This window comes from Sabethes cyaneus, chromosome 1 (genome assembly GCF_943734655.1).
Source record: "Sabethes cyaneus chromosome 1, idSabCyanKW18_F2, whole genome shotgun sequence".
NCBI classification, from domain to species: domain Eukaryota; kingdom Metazoa; phylum Arthropoda; class Insecta; order Diptera; family Culicidae; genus Sabethes; species Sabethes cyaneus.
Window position 1 is genome coordinate 51,289,593 of NC_071353.1, and position 8,932 is coordinate 51,298,524.

Genomic DNA, 8,932 nt, shown 5'->3' on the forward strand with positions numbered 1-8,932 from the left:
GAGCCGAAAATTCACGACACTCTAATTTCTCATGGAATTTCTCAAGGAAAACTTAAGTTAAGTTTAAGTTTCTGAAAGGATTCAGAAACACTACACCATGCAGCAAATGACTTTTGCTTTTAATACAATCATTGTTGGGGCTATGGTTTCGTTGACGTACCTTTGATTTAGTAGCCACAAAAACAAACTGTCTTTGAAATTCTTGTACGTACGGTAACTATCCTAGTTTGGACCCCATCAGCAGCTGTACATAATTTGGACACTTCCATTTGATTTTGCTGTAAGAGTCCAAATTATGTACAGCTGCGGATGGGGTCCAAATTCGTTTTCTGTTTATTGTTACGATTGGAAGCAGCTCGAAGTATGATTTTTGCGTTTTTCTGTATTGACGTAGGACTACGTCTTACGGCAAGTTTTGAGATAGGGTGTCATTCCAAAAAATCGAAAAATGCGAGCGTCACGAAAAATGAAAGGTTTTGAGCGCTAATAGCTCAGCGGTTTTCCAATCGATTTTCAATATTCTTACACCAATCGATTGGAAAATCTTCTAAGAATTGAACCAAATAAAGAAAAATGTGGATTCTTGATGTTGAACTATTGAAAAATTGAAAATAATGAACCTATGTTTTACCAGAATTCTCGCTTCGTGATTGGTTGTTGGAAATGACGTCATCAAAGTAGAAACGCGTTTTCACGCTTCGGCTTATAATTCAGTCAATTCTCAATAGATTTCCAAGATATTTACACCAATTGATCGGGAAATCGATTGAAAATATAGAAAACTATTGATTTTGTTTTTGAAACTGAATTTGAAAAATTTTTGTTTTTGAATTGATTTTGAAAATTTGAATTATTTTCATATTTTTGCCTTCCCTCGTCAGTGCTTCCCTACCACGGATGACAGAAATATATACGATATAAGCTATGGGTTAAGCTTCCTTACGATTGTATTTAATTTACGCCCTATAGAATCCGATCGAAAATTGTTGAACTTCAGCTGTTGCTGCTTCCCACGGATAAGGCAACGAAGACATGCAAATTCACCAAGCGAGGTGTTGGAGCAGGAGCACTCGTTTCGCTGCCGTGAAGGGATATCTGGCTGCTGAAGTACTGGAATTGGGAGGACATATGCTGCTCGCGACAACGAAACGATCAGAATTATCGTCACTTGCAGCTGGCCATCCGCAACAACGAAGAGTTGAACAAATTGCTGTCCCGTATCACCACTGCTGTGAGAAGTGTCTTTCCGAACATCCAAACTGTTTTGTTGCTGCCCAAGAAGTCGGAAAAGAAGGCTTAAATTTCCAACATATCACGTCGAAAAACCGTTCTTTTAAGAACGAAACATATGTTCATGAAGATTTGAGGATTTTTTTGCTCAATGATTTTAATTCTATTTAATTTAGATTGATTCTAATGTTCGCTTCTTACCAAGAATTTTAACCGATCACCTGTCGTGGTTTTGTTCGCTTGCTGCTGGTGGTTCATTTCGTTGCCGTGATGGCACGTCTAAACTGTTTTGTTGCTGCCCAAGAAGACGGAAAAGAAGGGTTAAGTTTCCAGCATATCACGTCGAAAAACCGTTCTTTTAAGAACGAAACATATGTTCATGAAGATGTGAGGAATTTTTGCTCACTGATTTTAATTCTATTTAATTTAGATTGTTTCTAATGTTCGCTGGCCTCTGGTAAGCGGGGTTGTGCACAAGACACGACCGCATAGGTGACGTAGGACCACGTAAGTCTCTTTGTAGCGATAGTAGGATGTATCCATGTATATAATAATACGATTCTTCATGTATACAAGCTACATCCGTAACGGTCATCAAAGTAGAAACATTGTATACATTCAATCCTCAACCGATTTTGGAGTTATATCCATGAATTGATTGAATCTATTTTATTAAAACGAAACCAAGTTAGTAACTAAACCAAACAGTAAATAAATTTGTATGATATGTTTCTACGTTGAATAGTGCTTTTCCTCTGGTAATCGGGTAGACGGTACGCGCGAGTTTTCAAAAAGTTGAAAATTTTGCGCAACTTTTCTGCGGCTTACAAAAGGACACGGATAAAGCATTTACAACCTCTTGGAAATCTATTGAAAATTGACTGAATTATAAGCCGAAGCGTGAAAACGCGTATCTACTTTGATGACGTTCAATTTTTCAATAGTTCAATATCAAGAATCCATATTTTTCTTTATTTGGTTCAATTTTTAGAAGATTTTCCAATCGATTGGTGTAAGAATATTGAAAATCGATTGGAAAACCGCTGAGCTATTAGCGCTCAAAACCTTTCTTTTTTCGTGACGTTCGCATTTTTCGATTTTTTGGAATGACACCCTATCTCAAAACTTGCCGTAAGACGTAGTCCTACGTCAAAAATTAGCCGTAAAAAGGACGTTAATTCATATTTAGGACGTAAAAAGAGAGGACGTTAATTCAAATTTTGGACGTAAAAAAGAGGTTGGTAATTCAAATTTTGGACGTCAAAAGAGGACAATAATTCAAATTTTGGACATAAAAAGAGAGGACATTAATTCTAATATCGGGTGTAAAAAAGTGGACGTACAAAAGATCACCACAGACAAACAGACATAACACTCGTTTGCCATTCTTCGTACCGATTAAACCGTCATTTCAAATTTGGGCTTAGTTGGGAACGTCTCCGTTTTGCACAAAGTGGCGCTTTTTGACGAAAGAAGGGAAATTCCCCATAAAAAATCTTTGCTACTTCGAGGGATAATAGTGACAGGAGCACTATTTGATGTTTGGGAATGTCGATCATAGATGGTGCTAGTGTTCAGGCTAAATGTGAGGTACGATAATTTTTGTTGATTTTTCTTCCAAGAGTTATGTCTGTTTGTCTGTGAGATCATGTTAATTGATTGAACGTAAAAAAATCAAAGGGGTTGTGTACAAGACACGACCGCGTTAGGTGACGCAGGACTACGTAAGTCTCTTTGTAGTGATAGTGGCATGTATTCATGCTTGTAATCATTCGATTCTTCATGTATACATGCTATATGCAACATATATACATGCTACATGCGTTTTATATAACATTTATCAAAGTAGTAACATTTCAAACGTTCAATTCTCAAAAGATTGTGCATTTGAAAACAATTTAACAAAATCAAGAACACAAACTATTGCTTTCCTGCTACCTTGCTGAAATTAAAGATTGTTTTTATTATCCATGGTTTCCCACGTTGAAGGAATTTTACCAATTCAATCCTATTTTATCAACAGCACATCTTTCCACTACACTTCTAACACAGACAAACAGACATAAATCTTGGAAGAAAAATCAACAAAAATTATCGTACCTCGCATTTAGCCTGAACACTAGCACCATCTATGATCGACATTCCCAAATATTAAATAGCAACATGGGTATCCCTCGAAGTAGCAAGTATTTTTTATGGGGAATTCCCCTTCTTTCGTCAAAAAGCGCCACTTTGGACAAATCGGAGACAATCCCAGCTAAGAACAAATTTGAAATGACGGTTTAATCGGTACGCTGAATGGAAAACGAGTGTTACGTCTGTGCTTCTAATGAAACGGCAAGCATGCGTATTCATACAGAGTCGTATTATAACCGAACACTACAGCTGTAGCACATTTTTCCAACACGGATATCAAGTTCGCCGAGGTTTAATCGTCTCGCAGTAAAGAATTAGCGATCTTTTGGGACAACGAACTTGTGTCATTTTTTCTGGCACACTTCCCTAACACAGACATCAAATTGGACTAGGTTTAATCGCGTTCGTAAGAAATCTGTTGGCACGAGGGGGCTTTGTTACTCTCTCTGACGTATTTCCCAAGCAAGGACATCAAAATGGTCTAGGTTGAACCGCGGTGTTAGGAGTCTTGTTGAAATGAGGGAACTGTCACTTGTTTTGGCTTACTTCCCAAGCACAGATATCAAATTGGTATAGGTTTAGATCATCGTAAAGAATCTTCCAACCAATCACGAAGCGAGAATTCTGGTAAAACATAGATTCATTATTTTCAATTTTTCAATAGTTCAACATCAAGAATCCATACTTTTCTTTATTTGGGTCAATTCTTAGAAGATTTTCCGATCGATTGGTGTAAGAATATTGAAAATCGATCGGAAAACCGCTGAGCTATTAGCGCTCAAAACCTTTCATTTTTCGTGACGCTCGCATTTTTCGATTTTTTGGAATGACACCCTATCTCAAAACTTGCCGTAAGACGTAGTCCTACGTCAAAAGACTCTAGTGATATTCGAATTTTAATATGTACTTACTGTAAGAAAGAAAAGTAGAGTCCTATTTGCTTAAGATTAGAAATCGAGTTTATAATATTAAGGAAAAAGGATACCACTGAATGGCCTGTAGACCAACCCGGTAACAATGTGACAGCTCCCATACTAATCAAACGTACCTAAAACTGCTGGTTCATGGTTCACGACAGATGTTTGAAAGCGGCGTAAATATCGAAGAAAGAGTTTATTATCATTTGTTTTGGCAAAAAATCCCTTGTGCATATAAGATCTGAATTGGTTTATTATTTCAATAGAGTATTTTACGAACTGACAATATTATGTCAAGTACCAAAACGTTTCCGTGGTAATGACAATAGCAGCATAACTGGTTCTTCTGTCATAATAACATGCTCTATTTGGTTCTGTCATAAAACAGTGTGTTTTTTGTACAAATGCAACGATCTCTATTGCTTGGATTTACTCTTGAATTTTGCTTAACTTGTCCTGTTAACGACAAAATCGATCCAGCAATCATGAAAGAGCATTTCATTTTGAATTTCGCAGCGGATAACTTTTAATGAAACACGCAATATTCAAATACTTTAGAGCAGACAACTCGTACACAAGAATGACAATCTTGTAATAAATACCGCTTTTTATCTTGTAAACAAATCAATCAAACAACCCACCAAGAATTCAAACAGTTTTACCGAAAACATGAAATAATGCTGAAATAATCAATACGCACTTTTTAAATCGTTGTCCAGACAGCTTTTTGCGTTCACATTTAACGTAACAAAAATTAACATTTCCTTTGGAAATCGAAGGTGCGTCAATTTTGACTGGCACGTAAAAACGATCGTCGCGACATTTTTGACACTGGCGGGTGTTATGGCAAACTGTTAATAACTGTCACTTTGTTACGGGGTAGCTGTAGACATTGAAAAAAGAAAGGAATTGTTACGCCGTTGATGATTCGGTGCAAAACCAGTCATAAAACAAAGTCATTCGCATGCACGCACACATCAGGGGGAACGGCAAAAAGGGAGAAGAAAAACACAGTCATATTGTGTATGGTTTCGAAAAACTGACGCGGACTCGATTCTCGGTGCCGCCATCCGTAGCAGCTCGTTGCGCTGTTGTTGCCAGCCAGTCAGCCTTTGCGGTGTGGCACTCAAATCGGTCGGTGTTATGTGCTTCGAACGAGCACATCAGCCAGCAAGAGCACACGGCTCGGTCTAGTCCGGTCCCAGCGCTGTGTATGCTCGCACAAAATGCTATATGCCGCACCGGAGCTGACGGGGCATCACCGCACAGTAAACCGTATGCTGGTTAAGATTTGGATTCGTAGTCACGATGAAACTGAAATATTTTAAAAGTGGTTTAAAAAAATGAAAAAACTGGGTGGAAATATCTGTGGAAAGTTTTAAAATCGTATAAGGAAAAATTAAAAATAAATAAGCATTATTTACTTGAACTAGAAAGTATAGATATTCAGGTTCATTTGGAAAATGCTGTCCCATGATGTTTTGGGAAAAGACTTCATTTCTGACTCTGAACTGAACAGTACTAAGCTCTGTAACTCTGAGTACTGAATAAGTCGACAAAGATCGACGATTGAAAATCGCATGTTAGAAGACAGATAGACAGGTTAAATGTAATTTCACTCGCAATCCCAGCTTTTTAATACGTGATTTAGCCGATAAATGGTCATTTCGTAACATTACCTCCAGAGGTTCCAGGTAAAGTTGGATTCCATGCTACAAGGTTTGAAACTGACTAAATCGCAGTGAACGACAGCAAACGTTTAGGCAGGGTTGTAGATCAGATACAATGGCTGTGTGATAGTACACATTTTATTGGTCGAGCGTATTCTGACAATTACCAGGGACCAGAGATAGAAATTGTATGATTTTGATCTAATTTATCCATCGTAACAATTTATAGTTAGCTGTACAGACCATGACTGAAACTGATAGTTAAGCTCGTTTATGTTCTTGATTACTAGAAGTACATTTTTCTACTCCTGCTTCCAGAACTTATTCCTTTGACTTATTCCAGAGGATATAATTTAACAGTACATAGCCGTTTCATGCAAAAATGTAGAAATTTGCAACGAAATATCGTATTTGGTAGGTTATTTGCATTTGCAAAATTCGTGTAAGATGGTGAAAATTGCTTAATTGATTACCTAGAAAAACGCACGAGGTCCGTACCATTACGGAATACGACAATACAATTTCATATGAGGGACGCGAAACAAGTGTTAGTAATCTCATTAAACAACTTTTAATAGTTGATACAATACATACAAAATAAGCCTATTAGATGTATAAAGCTGTATTATCCCATGGATACGTGCGATTTGGTAGCAAATTGACTGTGTTTCAACAAGCTTTACAACATATGTCAAATAATCGCATATCCTTTCCACTTTTTTATTAGCTTGTATTTCGTGAAGTCTTGTCTAATTTAATCTAATCTCATACTAACGGAACCAATTCTTGCAAGCATCCTGGAAAATGACGATTACTTGAATCAATCATGTTTCTTGTCAACGACCAGGCCAACTGCGCAGCATGTGCCGCAAAGAAAATTCCAAGGAATCAAGTAGAACCAGAAATAATACCAAATTCCATTAAAATCTTTGACATTAAGGGGAACGAAGAAAGCATGGAGCTCCCATACCAAACGCTTCCCATTTACAGTCGCTTTGATAAACGCCTTCATTTATTTCGGACCCTAGGGGATGAACTAATGAGGTTTAGACCAGAAGGCGGGCTGCAATTAGCCAAGAATATACGCCTTATTTCGCTCGTCTACCAAAAATATTATTTTAAATAATATAACACTTGAAAATAAAGACGTGTGATTGAATGGGCCTAAAACTACAGTTGTAAGAATTGGAACTAAAAACTACGCGACGCGTGCCTCTTAGTTGGTTACTCAATTATACAAATTGAAGTATTTCCAGGTATGGCCACGTCTTGTATTTCGTGAAGTCTTAGAGCGAAAATTGTTAAAAGAGAATCGAAATTGGCAGTTTGGAACTACAAATTAAATTTCGATAAAAATCGTAAGTTACATTTATTTTGTTTTCAACCGAGTGTTAAATTTCATTTTGTCCAAGCAATACTCAGAGTGCCTCACTGTGCCCCGAGTCGGAGCCGTAGCACCAGCACACAGTGTTCACAGTACCGACATTCGGAGCACGGTGGCATATACGGGCCAGCAACCGATCGTTGCCAGCGGTCTGCGTCAGGCTGGGCCCGATACGGGCAGCATAATCACAATCAACCCACCTACCCTAGGTAAAGCAGCGGGGTTAGCATATCGCAGATATACCAGATATAGCCAGAAGAGCGAAGTACGGTGTTCGTCCGTCAAAGCGCTGCTGCTACTGCTTCTTCTACCACTCGGCGCCCGCTTTTCCTCGTATCAACGAACTGAAAACGCGTTTTCAGCTTTTGCTATGAAAATTTCAAACCATGGCATATACCTCTATACGGGAAACGTCACAGTGGAGAGAATGAACTTAGCCACAAATGAAGTTTTATTTTTTGTTGCCTTTGCCGCTGTGTCTCACGGCAATGCTGTGTTCGCTGGCTGGGTAGTGAAGAGTTCCACTATCTCCGCCAGGCGGCACTGATGTGGCGACCTACTATTCTTTTTCCTACGAAAATTCAGTTATTCGGTTCATATCTGTGGACCTTCTCTAAGTGCGCCACCACCTTGCATGTTATGCGCGCAATACGTCATGCGGACCATGCGGATCTCTAGTAAATGTATTGTTATATGCAAACACGGGCGCGAGCGCGCGAAAGGCGCAATTTTTTTGAAAAAATCGTTAGCATTCTAATACTCGCTCGATCTGTTGCACGCCAACAGCGTGCTATTCATTACAAAGCAACTGATATTCGATTCGTTTCGTAAAAATCACATTCTACATTAAAGCTATATTTTAATTCGGTATTATGTCTTGAGTGTATTCAAGTTATACTTGCGATTATAATCCATTCTCTCATTCATATGCGATTTTTTGGCATCAATTGATACTATTTTGCTAGAAGAGGCACAACAAACAAGTATGTGAATATCAATAATCAACATGTAGTACAATCTTGTCACTATCAAGATAAATGATTTGCTATGTTTTAAAGCCAAAATTGTTTTTTATTTGTATTGCATTTGAAGGTTGAGTTTTACCAAACAAGTTACAGTATTCACTATACGTACCTATATTTTGTATAAATTGATAACTAGAAGCTACAATAGCATTTCATTTGGTAAGATACTTTCTGTTTGAGTAACAAAGTGAAAATGGAATGATGTAAACATCTATAAAAGCCAAAGTTTCCAAATTATTTTAAATGTAACCGATTATTTGAAAAAAGTATTTGAAGGTTCAGAATATTCATTTTTACTGGTTATAGCTACATTGGACGTCTGCTGTCAAATAAATATTGCAATTGCATGCTTTTTTGTTCGTCAATAATATAAATCATATAAATCTTCTAAACTTTGTCAAACACTCGAAAAATTGACCCGATTTATATCTATACCTATAAAAATGGATTTCTGTCTGTCTGCCCGTATGTTCCTTATAGAATCGAAAACTACTGGTGTAATCGGCGTGAAAATTTGCATGCAGGGGTTGTTGAGGCCGGGGAAGGTTCTTATGATAGTTTGAGACCCCT